The following is a 19,508-nucleotide window of genomic DNA, read 5'->3' on the forward strand; positions in this document are numbered from 1 at the left end:
AACTAAAAAAAAAAAAGATTGATCATCACTCCCCTGTTGCTGTTAGGGTACACAATGTTTCCCTGGTTCTGCTCATCCTGCTCAGCATCAGTTCATGCAAATCCTTCTGGGCTTCCCTGAATTCCCATCCCTCCTGGTTTCTAATAGAATAATAGTGTTCTATGACATACATATAACACAGTTTGTTAAGCCATTCCCCCCCATTTGAAAGACATTTACTTGATTTCCAATTCTTTGCTACCACAAACAAGGTTGCTGTGAATATTTTTGTACAAGTGATGTTTTTGCCCTTTTCCACCATCTCTTCAGGGTATAGACCCAGTAGTATATCAAAGTGTGTGCACATTTTTGTTGCCCTTTGAGCATAATTCCAAATTGCTCTCCAGAAAGGTTGGATGAGTTCACTAATAATGCATTAATGTCTCAGATTTCCCACATCCCTTCCAACATTGATCATTGTCCTTTCTGGTCATATTGGCCAGTCTGAGAGGTGTGAAGTGATACCTCAGAGATGCTTTAATATGCATTTCTCTAATAAGTAATGATTTAGAACTATTTTTCTTATGACTATGGATTGCTTTGATTTCCTCATCTGTAAATTGCCTTTGCATATCCTTTGACCATTTGTCAATTGGGGAATGGCTTTTTTTAAAAAATTTGACTCAGTTCTCTGTATATTTTAGAAATGAGTCCTTTCTCAGAAATAGTAGTTGTAAAGATTGTTTCCCAGTTTACTACATTTCTTTTGGTCTTGGAATAACTAAGATCTTTACAATGGGAAAAAAAACTTGATTTTATGAAATAGACAACATCAAGTCTAGACACATGAACCACCAAAAATTTATTTGATGGAGATTTTCCGAGTGTCATTTAACATACTTATAAAATAACCTTTACTAAACAAAAATATCTTTATAAATAAAAAAGTGAGTTGTGTAATCATAGTACAAATGTTAATAATAATAATCATTTTAAAATAATGATAAAATATTTCTCGTTTTGTTTTTTTTTTAGGTTTTTGCAAGGCAAACAGGGTTGAGTGGCTTGCCCAAGGCCACACACCTAGGTAATTATTAAGTGTCTAAGGCCAGATTTGAACCCAGGTATTCCTGACTCCAGAGCCAGTGCTTTATCCACTATGCCCCCTAGCCGCCCTATTTCTCATTTTAAATATTGTTCTTTGCTTAAAAAATACAATTCAATAAAATAGCATGGCCCTAAAATGAAAGCACATGGAATATACTTAGAAAAATTCATTTCATTTATAATACAGAACTAAGATGACTCACTGTTCATAGAACTAACTCAATTTTCCTATCCTAGATCCTAGGTCCTAGAAATGGAGCTGGAAGGGACCCTACAGATTCAACTTTTCCAAAGAGGTTACTGAGGCCCTGAGTGACTTGCCCAAGATCATATAGGAAGTAAATGACAGAGCAGGAATGGTAATCAGGTCCTCTGACTACAATCTGTGCTCTTTCAAGTCTCATGAATTAGTTCAGCACTTTTTAAAGCATCCTCATATCTATTCATTGAATTGATCCTTGAAATAACCCTGAGGAAATTGAAGTAAATATATCCCTATTTTGCAAATGAGTCTTGTCAGAGAAATTGTGTCAAATTCTGATAAATTGCCTTGAAGATACTAGAATCCACATAGAATAAGATTATTCTTAAACTATATTATAATACAGCAAAATATTGAAGAGACTAGAACAAAAGGGTGAGTATTCATTTTGAGAATAAACCTTAAATCACACAGATTACTACTAGTCACATATGAAAATTAGTTTAAGTAGCTTTATTCTGTTCAGTTTTATGAAAGCTATTTTAATTTTAAATACTGTGATAAATTTTTTAAATTACAACTTTTACACTTTAAAATTCCTAGAGTCTTAAAAATTTCTGTAGCATTCACTTGAATTCAAAGTCAACCAGAAAATACTTAATAATCTGAATTAAGGATATTTTAACAAACTAGGACATTTTAGTTCACAATGAGTTTTTTCAATATTTCAAGACTTCAAGTATAAAATCATAACCAATTTCTCTTTGGATGATGATCTCATGCCACACTATCAAGAATAAATGAATCTGAATTAGCTCTCCAAGACTGGAGCCCCCAAGCACTCCATTAGAGTCTTAGACCAGAAAGTCACAAAGAATTTGCTAAATATCTTCAGGTTCCTTGCTTCAGTGCATACTCTGACTGGTGGATCCCATCCTTCTTGCTTCATTTTACAGCTCAAAGGAATAAGAAATCTTAGAAATCTTCATAGATTCTATTCTTTTCCCTTGGTTATAGGAAATGACAAAGAAATTTTATGAGTAAATGGCTTATCAGAGCCTTAGTTTTATTTTTTTAACAAAATAACATTCCTAACTGAATTTTCTTTCTCTGCCCCAAGGCTAAGCACTCACCATTGTATGGTGAGAGTATGTGAACATGATAAAAGTATCATAATCACTTGTCTCATTCACAGATTGCAACACTGAGTTAGTTATTCCTCATTTTTTTTTAATACACAGTCAATTAAAGTATGGTTAGGATTTTTGCAACTTTTTCTTTCACATCATCATCACGGTAATATGCCAAGGATAGCAATTTCTCAGTACACTCTGTAGTGTCTCCATAGAGTAAGGAGAAAAGAGAACCATTATTAAATTGATGCTGGGCAAACACATTCTCTTTCTGCTTTATAATTGCCATTTAAATTTGCAAAGAATGTAAGGACCTGAAGGAAAATTTCCTTTTCCATATTGTCATCAAGGAGGGAAATCAATGATGATTGCACTTGCACACTGAGGAGTTCTCTTGTCTTAGTTGGATTTGCTGACAAATTCAAAAGCACTTTTAAAGTCTGAATCTTGATGTTTTCATTTCCCACAGATAAGAAATCAAAGAGGCCTGAAACTGAATTGGCAATTAAGTGCTGATAGTCATTAATGACAGTCATATTTGTTAACAATCTTAGGCCAGCCAACTGTACATCTGAATTCAAAGGAGAAGAGATGGTCTCACAGATTTGGTTGACATATACCTTAATTTCCCTCTAATTCTGAATATTCATACTTAAGTTATTTAATGAATTTAAAGCCTTTTCTTTAACTTTGGGGTTGGGATCTTTCAATAGGTTTCCAATAACTAAGAGGCCATCCAAATTATGAATAATATCTCGATGGATTGAAAAAGAAGCACTGTTACCCAGTGTAATCAAAGCTCTTTCACGAATTAAAGGGTCCTCAGTAGACTCTAGCAAGCAAATGAGTTTTTTAAGATGTTGAGCATCCAGTAGACTAGATGATTTGGTACAATCATTCTCTGCTGGAGGACAAGCTGGACAGCTCAGGGGGCCCCACAGGGCGACCTAGGTTCCCCGCTCACAGCCCCAGTCTTCTACCAGCCCTCTTCTCTCCCCCAGGCCAGTTGATAAACACAGTAGCCAGCCCCAGCTCCGAGCACCAGCCGGGCCACCCAAGCCGCCCCATGGGCTTTGCCCATGCCATCCCTGTGGCCCAGCAGCCAGGCTGCTCCCTGGGGACCGCAGCCCCCCCTTTTCTTTCTTAATAAGAATTTGGGTTCCACACCTTATTAGTGATTTCTTTCTTAAATCACAAGCCTTGATATTGACATGACAACTGAATTTTTCTTCTCTCAAGATTTTTACTTCCTCATTATCAGAGACATGAACCATCCTATTTTCCAAGTTTGTGTGAGAGCACATGCTAACTTTCTGATGTATTTTGTTACTTGCCTATTGTCATCTGCCTTTAGTCAGCAACTTGATAGATTCAATTTACCACAAACTCTTCCTTCTCCAGTCAATAGATTGTCAATAGATTACAACTGAATAATTCTCTCTCATTTTCATGGCAAATTCGGGGGCCTATCTGTCTAATTGGTAATTGTTTCCACTATAGCTTAGAGTTTAATCAAAATATAAATTGGGGTTCCATAGCCCCAGATCCCTTAAATCTGTATAACAACTCCCTGATCAGTCCTTGGCAGATGGGTATATGCAGTGGTAATCAAAATTTTCTTTACTGTAATGGATCCTGGCAAGGGGTCCTCATAGAAACATTACATTGGAGTCTCAGTTAACTTATCTCTGTAAATTGTACAGACCAGAATATATATATATATATATATATATATATATATTATATATATACTGCTTCTGGACATAAGTCCACAACTTTTTATTATTCTCCAGGAAAATATCCTGACCAGACTGGTATAAACAATAGTCACTCTGAACTGACTCAGTCATATACCATGGTGCTTCTCTTCTCTGAACCAGTAACTGAGAATCTAAGCTGGACCCAGGGGGACTAGCACCCAAAGACAATTCTTAAACTGCTGTGGACCACCACAAGTCCAAAAGTTAGCCACACCAAAAGGCTGGGCAATGACTTATGTATGTTAGATTCTCCCCTCACCGTTACTAATACCCCATTCTTTAAATCAGACATAGGACTCTCCCTAGATAGGATACACAGACTCATATAGGATATAATCATGCCACCCAATAATCTCGACCTTTTTTTCTCTCAATGGAGAACATTTTCACCCTGCCTCTTTTTCTTTCCATGAGGAGAGGGGCATAAGTAGGGATGTCACACTTAGAGAAATAAAGGGAAGTTACAACTCTAAAAAGGGATAGATGACCTGACTAAACAATACACACATAAGCAAGAGATGGTGGAGATAAATTGGTCCAGTGTCTCTCTCTTTTCTTCTCCCCTGAAGACATCTGATGTCCCTCTGCATCTTCTGAATCAGTTCTAAAAAGTCCTCTCAAACTCAGGTGACTTATTCAAGTCTTAACAAGATGGTGGATGAGATAAAGATCACCAAGTGTCCAGCCTACCACCCTCTTCCCCCAATCCAGGGAGAAAACATGGAGTCTTTCCCAGACATTGATAAGAATAAGAAATCTTCCTTCCTATAATTTCTCAATCTTTCTCTTCAAAGTTCTTTCTTAAACTCTCCTTGTACCACAGCTTTTTTCTTTTTAAGAGTCCCCCACCCCTTTCTCTCTTTAATTATATACAGCAGCACAGCTACCACCAGCACAGTGAGAGGGGGGCTGAGCTCCATGAGAGGGACACTGCAGACTTACTTCCTCCTCCCCCATCTTCTGAAACTCCTGGACCCAATTCCCAGTTCCAACAGTTTAAAACTTAAGTTGAGTCCCCAGAGCCAGAAATACCTAACTCAGATCATTTACTCAAGACAGGACATACAGGAAATACACAGACCCCTGAAGGAACATATAAACTCACTCCTCAGACTGCATCCTGCATCCAATTGACTCATTCCTCCCAGCTTCTGCCTTCTGGCTACCAACCATGAGGCTCCTTTGCCTCCTACCCACCAAGTCTTTCCCTTGGTGGGCTTTATGATTCTTTTAGGCAAATACCAGAGAGGGAACCCCACATTCCACTCTGTCCCATTGGGGCATCCTATTATCTCCTGGTCTTTCCTTCAGGACAGATCTCCCACCTGGAGGACTTCTCAGCTAGGCAGTTATGGCTACCACCCCACCACCCTGAATATTTCCCCTTATCTCAGTTCTTTTCCCTAGAAATTTTAATCTTGGCTCAAAACCCAGGCCAAACTTTCCAGCATCCTCTGAGATATTTCCTCACACAGAACACCAAGAAAGTCAACTTGGAATCAAGCCATTTGCAGATACTATTTTCTTGTGTTCTTGCAGGAAATTACCAGAAAATGAGATTTACATTATTACAGGTGAACCCCAAAATTGTTATAAATTCATGAATACTTAGTCCAGAGTAATTAAAATGGTTTATTATTAAGACATCTTAACCATTGTCATGCCTCTCAAGTTTGGAGAGAGGCCCCCAAAACCAAAATACTAGATATTATATGCTCTTTCCAAGGTTGGTTCCTGCCTTTTATGCTAATCATTGTTGGGGTCACAATCTTTTATATTTAATGTATTTTTTATTGTTTTTTGAATTTTACAATTTTCCCCCAATCTCACTTCCCTCCCCCCAGTCTCCAAAGAAGGCAGTCTGATAGTCTTCAGTATTTTTTTTTTGTATGTCCTTGACCTAGCTGCAGATTTGGGTTTCATGATTTTCTTTCATTGCTCTCATTTCTCTTTCCAATTTCAATTTCCAACTAATAATCTCTTCTTACACACTAAAAAAGCCTGAATCTCAGTCCTATTTAGCCACCAATAGTTAAATTAGCTTTCATAAAATTATATTTACATGAGGAGGCCAAATCACAAAAAATCAGTCAGGTTGCTCAAACATTAGAAACATGATATTCATAAACATATACATACATACATGCAAATATAACATAATCTTCCTCTTTGTATCACTTCAGACTCTAGGGAAGGGTTGGGAATTTTTTCTCTGTTTCTATAGAGCCTTGAGTGAAGATCCAAGTCTCATCCTCACTTGAGATTCAGTCCCAGCACTTCAGTTTGTCCCAATTTCCCTGCTGAACAGAATGGCTGCAACATTCCACCTAGACTCTTGCCTCTCAAATCATCATGTGTCAAGCCCTTAAATCCAGTGGAGATCACCTCTAGCCCTTAAAACTAAGAACAACCCTTTCAGAAGAAGAAAAAGAAAAGAAAAGAAAACATACACACACACACACACACACACACACACACACACACAAATATATATATGAAACAATTAAACAACCCTTCAGAATCTGATGAACACTTTATAAAAATCATTTTATGTATCTCTTCCCCTTAATCCTAATTCCTCATACATAAAATTACTAACCTGTAAGCATGTTTATCAAAATATGCATATGCAAAGCTAAATTGACTGTTCATCACCAAGGGAAGGGGGGTTGGGAAGGGAGGACAGAAGGAAATTTTGTAACTTAAAAATATACATATTCATTTAGATGAAAATAAATAATTTAAAAAAAACTAAGGACAAAGGAAACAATAGAAATAAACATCTTCCCCCAACCTATTAGTATAATATACTGTAAAAGAACACCAGCAGGAGAACACACAGTTCAACTCCTGGCACCCATGCTGTAAGTAAGCTGTGATCTTCATTCTTTTAATATAAAGAGGATGCTAAGGAAAGAGTATAAGTTAAGAGTAGAAAGAGTAGAAGTTAAAGAAGGATAGAGTAGATGTTAAAAGGCATTTTGCTTTCAAAAATGAAAGCAATTCTAGATCTGATCAGGAAGGAAGGAGAGAGGGAAGGAAGGAAGGAAGGAAGGAAGAAACAGAAAGAGGGGAACAAAGAAAGCAAAGAAAAAAGAAAGAAATTTTCCTATTATACTAGACAGAAGCAATCTACTGGTTCCAGATTCCTCATATTAAACTTAATATTAATACTTATACAGGGCTGAGTAACATAGAGTAGCATCAGGATCAGCAGATCATTACTTAATACATAATTCAACTAGACAAAAATATCACTATTTAAAGGATAAAACAATTAACAAATGAAAAGATTTCAAAATTATATCAATAGAATGAACTCATGAAGGGACACATACTAGTATTTTTAACAATCAACTTATTTTTGTGAACTCTGGATTAATTTTATGAATTGTAAATCTACAAGCCCATGGCTACTGAAATTCTCATAAAAGATGAAAGATAAGAATTCAGATATCATGTCCTAATTACCATGTGGCAGTAGTATGGATCCAACCTGAACCAAGAGTAGGATGCAAGATCCTAAATCCAGGTCATCATGAAAGCACATTAAAAGACTCAGAATGATTATTGCAACAATACATTGAATCTTGTTAGAAATGAAGTTTTAGTATTATTTAGGTAGAAGAATGAAGCTCAAGAAATGAAAAGACAAGTATAACTTGTCCCTTTGCAACTGGTGAGAATCTCTGACACAGAGTTTCTGAATAATTGAATGAGTGAATAGATATATGGAAAGATAGTTATCTGAGTCTCTTTGGAGGTTGAATAAAGACTTTTCCCCTTATACTGTTAGCACATGCACTCAGACGCTAATTAGTCACTGCTTGGAATTTCATTGGGAAGATAAACCTCTGCTAAGGTAAAGGATGACTTGACACTATCACTATGTAGTCACAAATGATTTACTAGGGAAAGCAAGAGGGAAGGGCTGTGGGAAGGGAAGGCAAGAGAAGCAAGAAGGGGACATGGGAGGTTAATACATCCATCATGCTTTATCAGGTCCCTCATCTCCAGAACCATCATCAATCAACAGAGAAAGAATCATTCCTATATTTCCAAATTATTTTCATGAAGAAAAAATTCCTAAGACAGCCACAAAATATGAATATTTGAAACCTTTAGAAATTAAGAAAATGCTTATCTAAAAAAATAAGGAGGAAGGGAGTTTATCTTCTTGCCTTTTGTAGTAAAGTTTGTATCATAGGAATTAACTGTACTACCTCTTCATTTTGCAAAAGAAAATAAAGTCCATAGAGTTGACTACCGGTATTGTGATTTTAAATGAGGTTCGGATTCATTCCTGCAAATGACACTCTCGCTGACACACATGAGAATGAAAGTATTTTAATTACACAAGACAAGGAATAGATTGATTACAATAACATCCAATACAGCAAATAACACATTAAAGACAAAGGGTTAGTAATACTATGATCAAAGTAGAAGAAAAAGATAAAGATAAAATCACCAATTTGAGGGAACACCAACTCTGAATAGTCCATGACTGGGGGAATCCCTTGTTCTTTTCAGCCTTTTGAGTCCCAACTGGGAGAAAAAGGAAGAAAGAAAGAAAGAAAGAAAGAAAGAAAGAAAGAAAGAAAGAAAGAAAGAAAGAAAGAAAGAAAGAAAGAAAGAAAGAAAGAAAGAAAGTCCCAGGCAGAAAATATTCTCCAAGGGTGAGATTCCCACCAATGCTTGGATCCTCAGAGTATTTATCAGTGGATAACAAAGAAGGCTGGTTGCTAATTTAGTTCCTTTAACAGAAATATGGGAAAAGTCTACAAGTCTACCAGTTTGAAGATTTCAAAGAAATGCCATAGGGGGCTGGAGGATTTTACTTTGAATAAAATCAATACTGTGAGAATAGCCAGTTCTCCCCAGTATTATCTGTATTCCAAGGAGTGGCTGGCTCCTGGAATCTTTGGAATGCAGCAAAATCACCTATGGCATGTGGTGGGGGGGGGAGGAAGGTAAATTCTTGAGGAAGGCAAGTCCTCATACAGGCTTGAGAGAACTTACTTATAAGAAAACTTCTTTTCTTATTCACTACCCTAGGGTCATACATGAAGGAATTAACAAAGCATCTTTTAAAAATCCACAGTTCACAAAAATGAAGAATTCAGAACCATGGGAAAAAGGGAAGTAGAGAAGGTAAAAAGAAAAGAAAAAATTATCAAGCATCTACTATAGAGCAACTCTGATGGGTTAGAGACAATGCTGAGGACTTTTGCAAATATTATTTTATTTGAATTCTTTGATAAAGTGATACAGAGCAAAAAAAAACCATGCAAAAGAATTGTATTGGAAAGACTTGCATGACATAATGACCTGTGAAATGAACCCAACCAAGTCAACAAAGCCATTCATTGTGCAAATGGGAAATGACAGAGTGATCACATGTGCCAATGTTGCAACATCTCAGAAAAGATTAACCCTTCTCTCATTCAACTTGACTAGTTTATGTAATTAACATTGTGCAGTCTTAGAGACTTCCAGAGAGTTTCTTTTAACTACAAAAGAAATGTTTATAAGAAATAGGATTTTAATTTTAAAACATTATATGGATAAGCTGAGCTGGGAACTTCCCAGAGTTATTTGACCTTTCCCTCAGAAATATTTATCTAGTCTGGAATGCAAAGTCTATGAGCATAGTTCTTTCCCAACAGGATAAACTTGTGATATCACCCTCTGTAGCTCAAGAGCATCAATATTCATTAGGGAGATTGATTTATAATTCTCTTTGCATGTTTTGGTTCTTCCTGCTTTAGGTATCAGCATCATGTTGTTGTCATAAGAGGACTTTTTCATAACTCCTTCCTCTCCTATTTTTAAAAATAGTTTATTTAGTATAGGAATTAATTGTTCCTTAAATGTTTAGTAGAATTCACTTGTGAATCCATTTGGACCTGGAGATTATTCTTAGTGAGTTTGTTGATGTTTTCTTCAATTTCTTTTTCTGAAATGGGGTTATTTAAGTAAACTATTTCCTCTTCTGTTAAGCTGGGCAGTTTGTATTTTTGCAAATATTCATCCATTTCACTCAAGTTGTCCAATTTATTGGCATATAGTATGACAAAGTAACTCTGAATTATCTCCTTGACTTCCTCCTCATTGGTGGTTAGCTCACACTTTTTATATTTTATACTGCTAATTGGTTATCTTCTTTCTTTTTTCTAATTAGATTAAGACATTTTCATGAAACCAACTCTGTTTTATTTATGAGATCAATGATTTTAATGCTTTTCATTTTATTAATCTCTCCCTTGATTTTCAAAATTTCTAATTTCTTACTTAATTGGGGATGCTTAATTTGTTGTTTTTCTAGCTTTTGTAGTTATATACTAATTAACTGATCTCCTCTTTCTCTATTTTATTCATATAGGCATTTAGAGATATAAAGTTTCCCCTCAAAACTGCCTTGGCTGCACCCCATACATTTTGGTATGATGACTCATTATTATCATTTTCTTGGATATAATTATTGGTTATTTCTTAGTTTGTCTTTCCTTGACCCTTTATTACATGTAATTTTTATTGCATCATGGTCTGAGAAGTGTGTATTATTTCTGCCTTTTTTCATTTGATTTTAAGGATTTGTGTCCTAGTACATCGTGAATTTAGGTGAAAGTGTCATGTACTGCTAAAAAAAAAAGGTATATTCTTTTCTATTCCCATTAAGTTTTCTTCAGAGGCCTAGCTTATCTAAGTTTTCTAAGATTTTATTCACCTTCCTAACTTCTTATTTATTTTGTTGTTAGATTTATCTAGTTCTAAGAGAAGGAGATTGAGGTTTCCCATTGTTAAAGCTTTGCTGTCTATTTCTCATTGTAATTCATTCGGGTTTTCCTCTAGGAATCTGGATTCTAGACCATTAGGTGCATACATGCTGAGTAATGATATAGCTTCATTACCAATGGTGCCTTTTAAGAAGATGTAGCTTCTTTCCTTATCCCTTTTACTGAGATTGATTTTTGCTTTTACTTTGTCTAAGTTTAGGATCACTACCACAGATTTTTTTTTACTTCTAATGAGGCATGATATATTTTGCTCCAATCTTTTACCTTTGCCCTGCTACAAATATATTTCTTGTGTGTAGGGAAAAAATTCCACTTAAAAAAAATTTAGAGATTCCCCTGAGCAAAAATAAGAAAGTTTATTTTGGCTTTCCTTGAGAAAAGGGCACACTTCAAGTCTCACAAAGTTAGTGAAGACCAAGGAGCTGGCCCGAAGTGACAGCCAAGAAAAATTATATGACCTAGCGTGATTCCCCCCTCCCTAGCCCACACTTTTTCAACCTGATTGGTTAAGGTTTTCAGAGTTATAATATTTACATGAAAAATCTACCTGGTAACAAAGAGAAGAATGAAATGTTTCCATAGTATATTACCTCACCATCCAGATGATGAGGATATCAGAAGAAGATTTCTAATGACCTTTTGTTATCTATCTAAATTAATTAATGTCTGAGTATGCAAGATCTTCTGAATACTTGTCATCAAACAAGGAAAGGCAATCTACTGTTCTCCCAGTCTATCATCAAATAGGTGGCTAACTAAGAACACAAGGTCTCTTCTCTGGAAGTATTCCACTATTTACCTACCTGACAGAATCAGAATGGTGTTGGACTGGGAATGCAAGGCCTCTCTCCCTCTTTCTTCTTAGAATAGTCTAGGAGTAATAGTCTTTGTTTTAATTATTTTAACCCTGAGAGGGTTTCACTTGGAATATTAACTCTTTTTTGCAAGTCAATGGAGTTAAGTGCCTTGCCCAATGCCACACAACTAGGTAATTATTAAGTTTTTGAGGCTGGATTTGAGTTCAGGTAGTCCTGACTCCAGGGTCGGTGCTCTATCCACTGCACCACCTAGCCACCCTGGAAAATTAACTCTTAAGAGGGAATATTCCACTCAATCCTCCTCTTTTATTGTATATATATATATATATATATATATATATATATGGATGATGAACTTGTTCAGATTCTCTCTTTTCCCCTGACACATTCAATATCTTTTTGTACCTGCAAAGTTCATTCCAATCTCCAATTCAGATGACTTTTTGAGATCTCCTCTCCTGTTAAAGGAAATTCTTTTTTTTCTTAAAGATTTTATTTATTTTGATTTTTACAATTTCCCCTAATCTTACTTCCCTCCCCCCACCACCCCACAAAAAAGCAATTTGTCAGTCTTTACTTTGTTTCCATGTTGTACATTGATCCAAATTGAGTGTGATTAGAGAGAAATCATATCCTTAAGGAAGAAACAAAATAGTATGAGACAACAAGATCAGACAATAGATACCAGTTTTTTTCTTAAATTAAAGGGAATAGTCCTTGAACTTTGTGCAAACTGCATGGTTCTTTATGTGGATACAGATGATATTCCCCATTGCAGACAGCCCCAAATTGTCCATGATTGTTGCACTGATAGAATGAGCAAATACATCAAGTTTGATCATCACCCCCATGTTGCTGTTAGGGTGTACACTCATTATCTGTTTCTGCTCATTTCGCTCAGCATCAGTTCATGCAAATCCCTCCAATTCCATGAATTCCCATCCCTCCCAGTTTCAAATAGAACAATGGTGTTCCATGACATACATATACCACAGTTTGCTAAGCTATTCCCCAATTGAAGGGCATTTATTTGATTTTCAATACTTTGCCACCACAAATAGGCTGCTATGAATATTTTTGTACAAGATATGTTTTTACCCTTTTTCTTCATCTCTTCAGGGTATAAACCCAGTAGTGGTATTGCTGGATCAATGGGCATGCCCATTTTTGTTGCTCTTTTGGGCATAGTTGCAAATATCTCTCCAGAAAGGTTGGATGTGTTCACAGATCCAACAGTGTAATAGTGTCCCAGATTTCCCACAGCCCTACCAACAATGATAAGTATACTTTCTGGTCATATTGGCCAGTCTGAGAGGTGTGAGGTGGTACCTCAGTGAAGCTTTAATTTGCATTTCTCTAATGAGCAATGATTTAGAGCAATTTTTCATATGACTATGGATTGCTTTGATCTCCTCATCTGTAAATTGCCTTTGCATATGCTTTGACCATTTATCAACTGGGGAATTGCTTTTTTCCCTATCTATCTATCTATCTATCTATTTATCTATCTATTTATTTATTTATATTAACGGTATTATTTGAGTTTTACAATTCCCCCCCCATCTTACTTCCCTCCTCCCACCCCCGCCCAGAAAGCAATCTGTCAGTCTTTATTTTGTTTCCATGTTTTACCTTGATATAAATTGGATGTGATGAGAGAGAAATCATATCCTTAGAGAAGAGACAAAAAGTTTAAGAGGTAACAAGCTCAGACAATAAGGTATCTGTTTTTTTCTAAATTAAAGGGAATAGTCCTTGAACTTTGTTCAAACTCCAAATCTCCTTATCTGGATATGAATGGCTTTTTAAAAAAATATAATGCAGTTCTCGCTATATTTTAGAAATGAGTCCTTTGTCAGAAACAATAATTGTAAAGATTGTTTCCTGGTTTAAAACATTTCTTTTGATCTTGGTTACAGTGGTTTTATCTGTGCAAAAGCTTTTTAATTTAATATAATCAAAATAATCTACTTTGTTTTTATTGATGTTCTCCATCTCTTCCTTAGTCATAAACTGCTCCCCTTACCAGATCTGACAGATAAACTAGCCCTTGATTTTCTAATTTGCTTATAGTATTGTGTTTTTTATGTCTAAATCCTGTATCCATTTGGATCTTATCTTGGTAAAGGGTGTGAGGTGTTGGTCTAATCTAAGTTTCTTCCATACTAACTTCCAATTTTCCCAACAGTTTTTATCAAAGAGAAAGTTTATTCCAACTGATTGACTCTTTGGCTTTATCAAACAGCAGATTACTACAATCATTTCTTGCTAAGGCACCTAGTCTATTCCACTGGTCTACCACTCTGCCAACACCAGACAGTTTTGATGACTGATGCTTTATAATATAATTTTAGATCAGGCAGGGCTAAGCCCCCTTCTTTTGCACTTTTTTTTTCATTACATCCCTGAAAATTCTTGACTTTTTATTTCTCCATATCAATTTACTTACAACTTTTTCTAACTCATTAAAGTAATTTTTTTGGAATTTTAATTGGTAGGGCACTAAAGAGGTAGTTTAGTTTTGGTAGAGTTGTAATTTTTGTTATATTAGACCTATATATCCATGAGAAATTGATATTTGCCCAGTTGTTTAAATCTCATTTAAATTTGTGTGAGAAGTGTTTTATAATTGTTTTCAAAAAGTTTCTGAGTCTGCCTGGGCAAATAGCCTCCTAGGTATTTTATACTGTCTGAGCTTACTTTGTTTTTTTTTTTAGGTTTTTGCAAAGCAAATGGGGTTAAGTGGCTTGCCCAAGGCCACGCAGCTAGGTAATTATTAAGTGTCTGAGCCGGATTTGAACCCAGGTACTCCTGACTCCAGTACCGGTGCTTTATTCACTATGCCACCTAGCCACCCCTAAGCCACTTAGCCGCCCCTGAGGTTACTTTGAATGGGATTTCTCTTTCTAGTTCTTCCTACTGTATCTTGTTAGTCATATATAGAAAATTTGAGGATTTATGAAGGTTTATTTTATGTCCTGCAACATTACTAAAATTGCTAATTATTTCCAGTATTTTTTGGATGATTTCTTAGAATTCTCTAGGTATACCATCATGTCATCTGCAAAGAGTGAGAGTTTTGCCTCTTACTTTCCAATTCTAATTCCTTAAATCTCTTTTTCTTCTCTAATTTCTGAAGCTAACATTTTTAATATGATATTGAATAGTAGTTGTGATAATGGGCATCCTTTTTTACCCCTGATCTTATTGGGAATGTCACTAGCCTCTCCCCATTGAATATAATGCTTGTTGATGGTTTCAGATAGATACTGCTTATTATTCTAATGAACAGTCAATTTATTCCTATACTCTCTAGTATTTTTAGTAAGAATGGGTGCTGTATTTTGTCAAAAGTTTTTCTGCATCTATTGATATGATGATATAATTTCTGATGGGTTTGTTGTTGATATAATTGATTATACTAACAGTTTTCCTAATATTGAAACAAACCTGCATTCCGGGGATAAATCCTACTTGATTGTAATGTATTATCTCAGTGATAACTTGATGTAATCATTTTGCTAAGATTTTATTTAAGATTTTTGCATCTAGATTCATCAGGGAAATAGGTCTATAATTTTCTTTTTCTGTTTTAAATCTTACTGGTTTAGATATCAGTAGCATATTGATTTCATAGAAAGAGTTAGGCAGAGTTCCACCTTCCCCTATTTTTCCAAAGGGTTTAAATAGAATAGAAACCAGTTGTTCCTTAAATGTTTGGTAGAATTCACTTGTGAATTCATCAGGCCCTGGAGATTTTTTCCTTAGGGAGTTCAATGATGGCTTGTTGAATTTCTTTTTCTGAGATAGGGTTGTTTAGGTATTTAATCTCCTCTTCATTTAACCTGGGCAACTTATATTTTTTGTAAATATTCATCCATTTCACTTAGATTGTCAAATTTATTGGCATAGAGCTGGGCAAAATAATTTCGAATTATTACTTTAATTTCCTCCTTATTGGTAGTGAGTTCACCTTTTCATTTATGATACTTGCTTTTCTTCTTTCATTTTTTTATGGAACTGACCAGAGGGTCAATTTTGTGAAATGTTCATCTTTTCCCCTGATAAAGAAGGCTCAGCTTTGCTGGCTAATGGATGCTTGGCTGCATTCCAAGCTCCCTTGCTCTTCAGAATATCTTGTTCTGGTTCCTTCAGTCCTTTGATGCTGATGCAGCCAGGTCCTGGCTTCTTAGTATTTAAATTGTTTCTTTCTGGCTACTTGCAGGATTTTCTCTTTTATCTGATAGTTGTGGAATTTGGCCACAACATTCTTTGGTATTTTCATTTTAGGATCCCTTTCTGGAGGGGACTGATCTATTCTTTTTTTTTTTTTGCAAGGGAATGGGGTTAAGTGGCTTGCCCAAGGCCACACAGATAGGTAATTATTATTAAGTGTCTGAGGTCGGATTTGAATTCAGGTCCTACTGACTCCAGGACTGGTGCTCTATCCACTGCACCACCTAGCTGCCCCCAATGTATTCTTTCAATAATAATTTTGCCCTCTGATTCCATGATATCAGGGCAATTTTCCATCACTAAATTCTGTAATGTTAAGCTAGGTTTTTTTTCTCTTCAACGTTTTCAGGAAGACGAATAATTCTCAGGTTGTCCCTCCTCTATCTATTCTCGAAGTCAGTGGTTTTGCTGATGAGGTATTTTACATTTTCTTCTTTATTTTTCTATTTTTTGGTTTTGTTTGACAGGCTCTTGCTGTCTCATGAAGTCATTAGCTTCTGTAGACTCCATTCTTTTTTTTAGAGAGTAGTTTTCTTCATTTACTTTTTGCAACTCTTTTTCCAATTGGTCAATTTGTGTTTTTGAAAGAGCTTTCCAATTTGAAAAATTGAGTTTTAGAGAGAATTATTTTCTTTTTTAATTTGTCCTATTATTTTTTCCAATGATATGTTTTCTTGTTGCAAGGCTTTAATCTTCTCTTGGGCTTCTTTTCCCAAATTTTCCAACTGATTTTTAAACTCCTTCCTTATTTCTTCAAGGAAATCTTTCTGTGCTAGAAACAAGATCATATTCTCCTCAGAGGTCCTAGGTCTCTCTGAGTTAGGGTCTTTTTCTTCCAAGTATTTTTCTATGGATCCACCTTTCCACTGACCTTTCTTCATTTTGCTAAGACCTTGAGTTGTGGAGGGACTGGTTCACAGAGGTTTGGTGTTGGTATCCCCTAGAGGCTTACTCACTGTGTGTAATATCTCCTGCTGGCCAGTAGGGGCTGCTAGAGGATTTGCTCACTGAGTGCAATTTATCTAGCTGACCAGTAGGGGGAGATGTTGCTTTCCCTGGAGTGTCTGTGACCGTGATTGAGGCCCTCTCCCTTGGCCTCAATGGAGTGATTGAAGCTATTAATCACTTTTGTCTTCAATCAGTGGTGGGCTATACCCTGGGGTGATGTCATCACTCTCCCCATTGTCAGCTGGGGTAGTAAACTGCTGCTCACAGGCCTGTGCCTGGGGCAGAAGGTCTGTGATTGTGTTTGTTCTGAGAAGAGGCTTCACCTGTACTGGAGGCGTGGACTCAGACTTTCTCCAGACCAGAGGAGCCCAGGGGTGATGTCCACAGCTCTCCGGCACTGGAACTCTCCCCCCAGGCCTGTCAGCAAACTCCAGACAGTCAGCACTCACACCAGTTCCTCTCCTCCCGAGTTGACCCAAGTCCCCACGGTTGACCAGGCTCTAGCCCTGCTGCTGATCAAGAAGGTTTGTTTCTCAGACCCTCAGGGTTCCAGGCTCCAGTCCTGCCACTAATCAGGCTGATGCCCAGCTGATCGGCCCTCTGTGCCTGAATTGTGGAAGACGAATCCTGAGGTAGATGTTCTTTCTCCTTTCATTTCTCTGAGAAAAGATCAGGAGATTTTTAGAACTTTGCCTGTCTTCTCCCAGCTGTGTTGGTCGGAAGTGTAAAGGAACTTCTTCACACAACATTTTATCAGACAAATTCATATTTTCATCATCATCATATCATAAAATTCTAAAGCTATTAAAATCCACATTTTGCCTTATTCACTGTCACATTGATATACCTACTTTACTTTAACAAAAATACACCTTCCATAATTGTTCACTTCATAAGTGAATATGTTGAAAATTATCAGGTTAACTTGAGCTTATAGCATTTACATTAGATGACCATCTTTGTACAAAGAATGTACAGCAAGAGACATACAAATAGCCATAATTTCTTGCTCTTCATTAAAATAATAAGTCAAGTACCCTTAACCAAAATAAATTCTACTTTCTTCCCCAAATATTTCTTAACTAAACTATAGGTGATTCTTCTCCTGATATACTCAATTGACTTACATTCCCTTCTCAGAGGAGAACTTGAAACTGCTACTGGACAGAAGTATATCTTGAGATTGTATAAACCTTCTTTATTCTTCTTACCTAAATATCCTTTCCTAGCACAAAACAAAATAAAATCAAAGAAACTTAATTCTTCTCAAAACATATAGCTAACAGCAGAGGTTAAAACCATATGTTGGCCTATCTAGCTATTAAACTTCACTTGACCTAAAATTTCTATATCAGATTGACTTTTATCAATTTACTATAAATATCTAGGACAGCAAAGGAAAAATCCTTTATAGATTTAATTCTGAGTGTCAGTTTCCAGGCAGAGGTCATGTAGATAGTCAAATGCCTTTACTCAAATTTTCGATTTATCTGGTGAGACATTATTTCAATGTAACATTTGTGGAAGTCAAATCAAAAGGATCCAACCTCAGGTTACACTCAAAAGTTGTCCCTTTGGCTTTTCCCCCCCAATACATCTATCACCTGTGTAGGGTCCAAACCTCCTTCAGGCTTCCAGACTTCAAGAAAGCATTGACTCAACAGCACTTCCTTGACTGACCATACCTGATATCAGACACAAAACAAAAGCCAATTAAATGTCCCATGATCTAAAATATTAATTCCATCTAATCAGATCTCCAAGTGAATCTAAGGACTAAATGCTAATTCTAATCTGGGGGGTGGGTCAAAATCAATCAGTCCCTTCCCTACACCTGTATCACCTATATCTACTCTGATTGTCCCTGTCATCAGATTACATTAAATAAAGTAACTTTCTAAACATTCAAAAAGCTGTCAAATCCCCCCAGCATCTGGAGTATTCCTTGACAAACAAACAAACACAAAAACCTCTTCACAAATATGTTTCATAATTCAACTAGAAGGTCTATCCTCCTGGTGGCACTAACTTCTAATCTGCAGACACATCCCTTTGTCTGAAATCATATCTGTTCTATTTCTGGACAAAGATGGTGTATTAGAAGTCTCTTGGCTAGCCTGCTATATTGCAATAAATAAACACCTCCTTTGTCTAGCAGATTATTCTAAGAATTCTCACATAACAATTAGCCAGCGACTGTCACCAAAAAATCACAAATTATTATTATCGTTATTTTCTTTCCCATGTTGCTTAGGTGCTTTTACTTCAAAGCAAATAACGACAACTTTGAGATGATAAAGGTATATATATATATATATATATATATATATATATATGAAAGTCACTCAAGAGTTTCAGTATTTTTGCCGAAATGGGATCACAAAATCAGATAGAACTGAAATAATTGAACAAAAAGAAGGTCCTCAAACAACTTTGCCAGTGTCACAGAGCTAGCATGTATCGAAGCCAAGATCTGAATCCATATCTTACTGCCTTTTTCCAGCATTCCAAACTGCATCTTAAAT

General features: G+C 36.1%; 1 pseudogene; it reads right to left on the bottom strand.

Moving 5' to 3' along the window:
* Positions 1-2,533: 2,533 nt before the first annotated feature.
* LOC141511668 (armadillo repeat-containing protein 10 pseudogene) lies at positions 2,534-3,502 on the bottom strand (annotated as a pseudogene).
* Between the last annotated feature and the right edge of the window lie 16,006 nt (positions 3,503-19,508).

This window comes from Macrotis lagotis, chromosome 2, assembly GCF_037893015.1.
Source record: "Macrotis lagotis isolate mMagLag1 chromosome 2, bilby.v1.9.chrom.fasta, whole genome shotgun sequence".
Taxonomy (NCBI): Eukaryota; Metazoa; Chordata; class Mammalia; order Peramelemorphia; family Peramelidae; genus Macrotis; species Macrotis lagotis.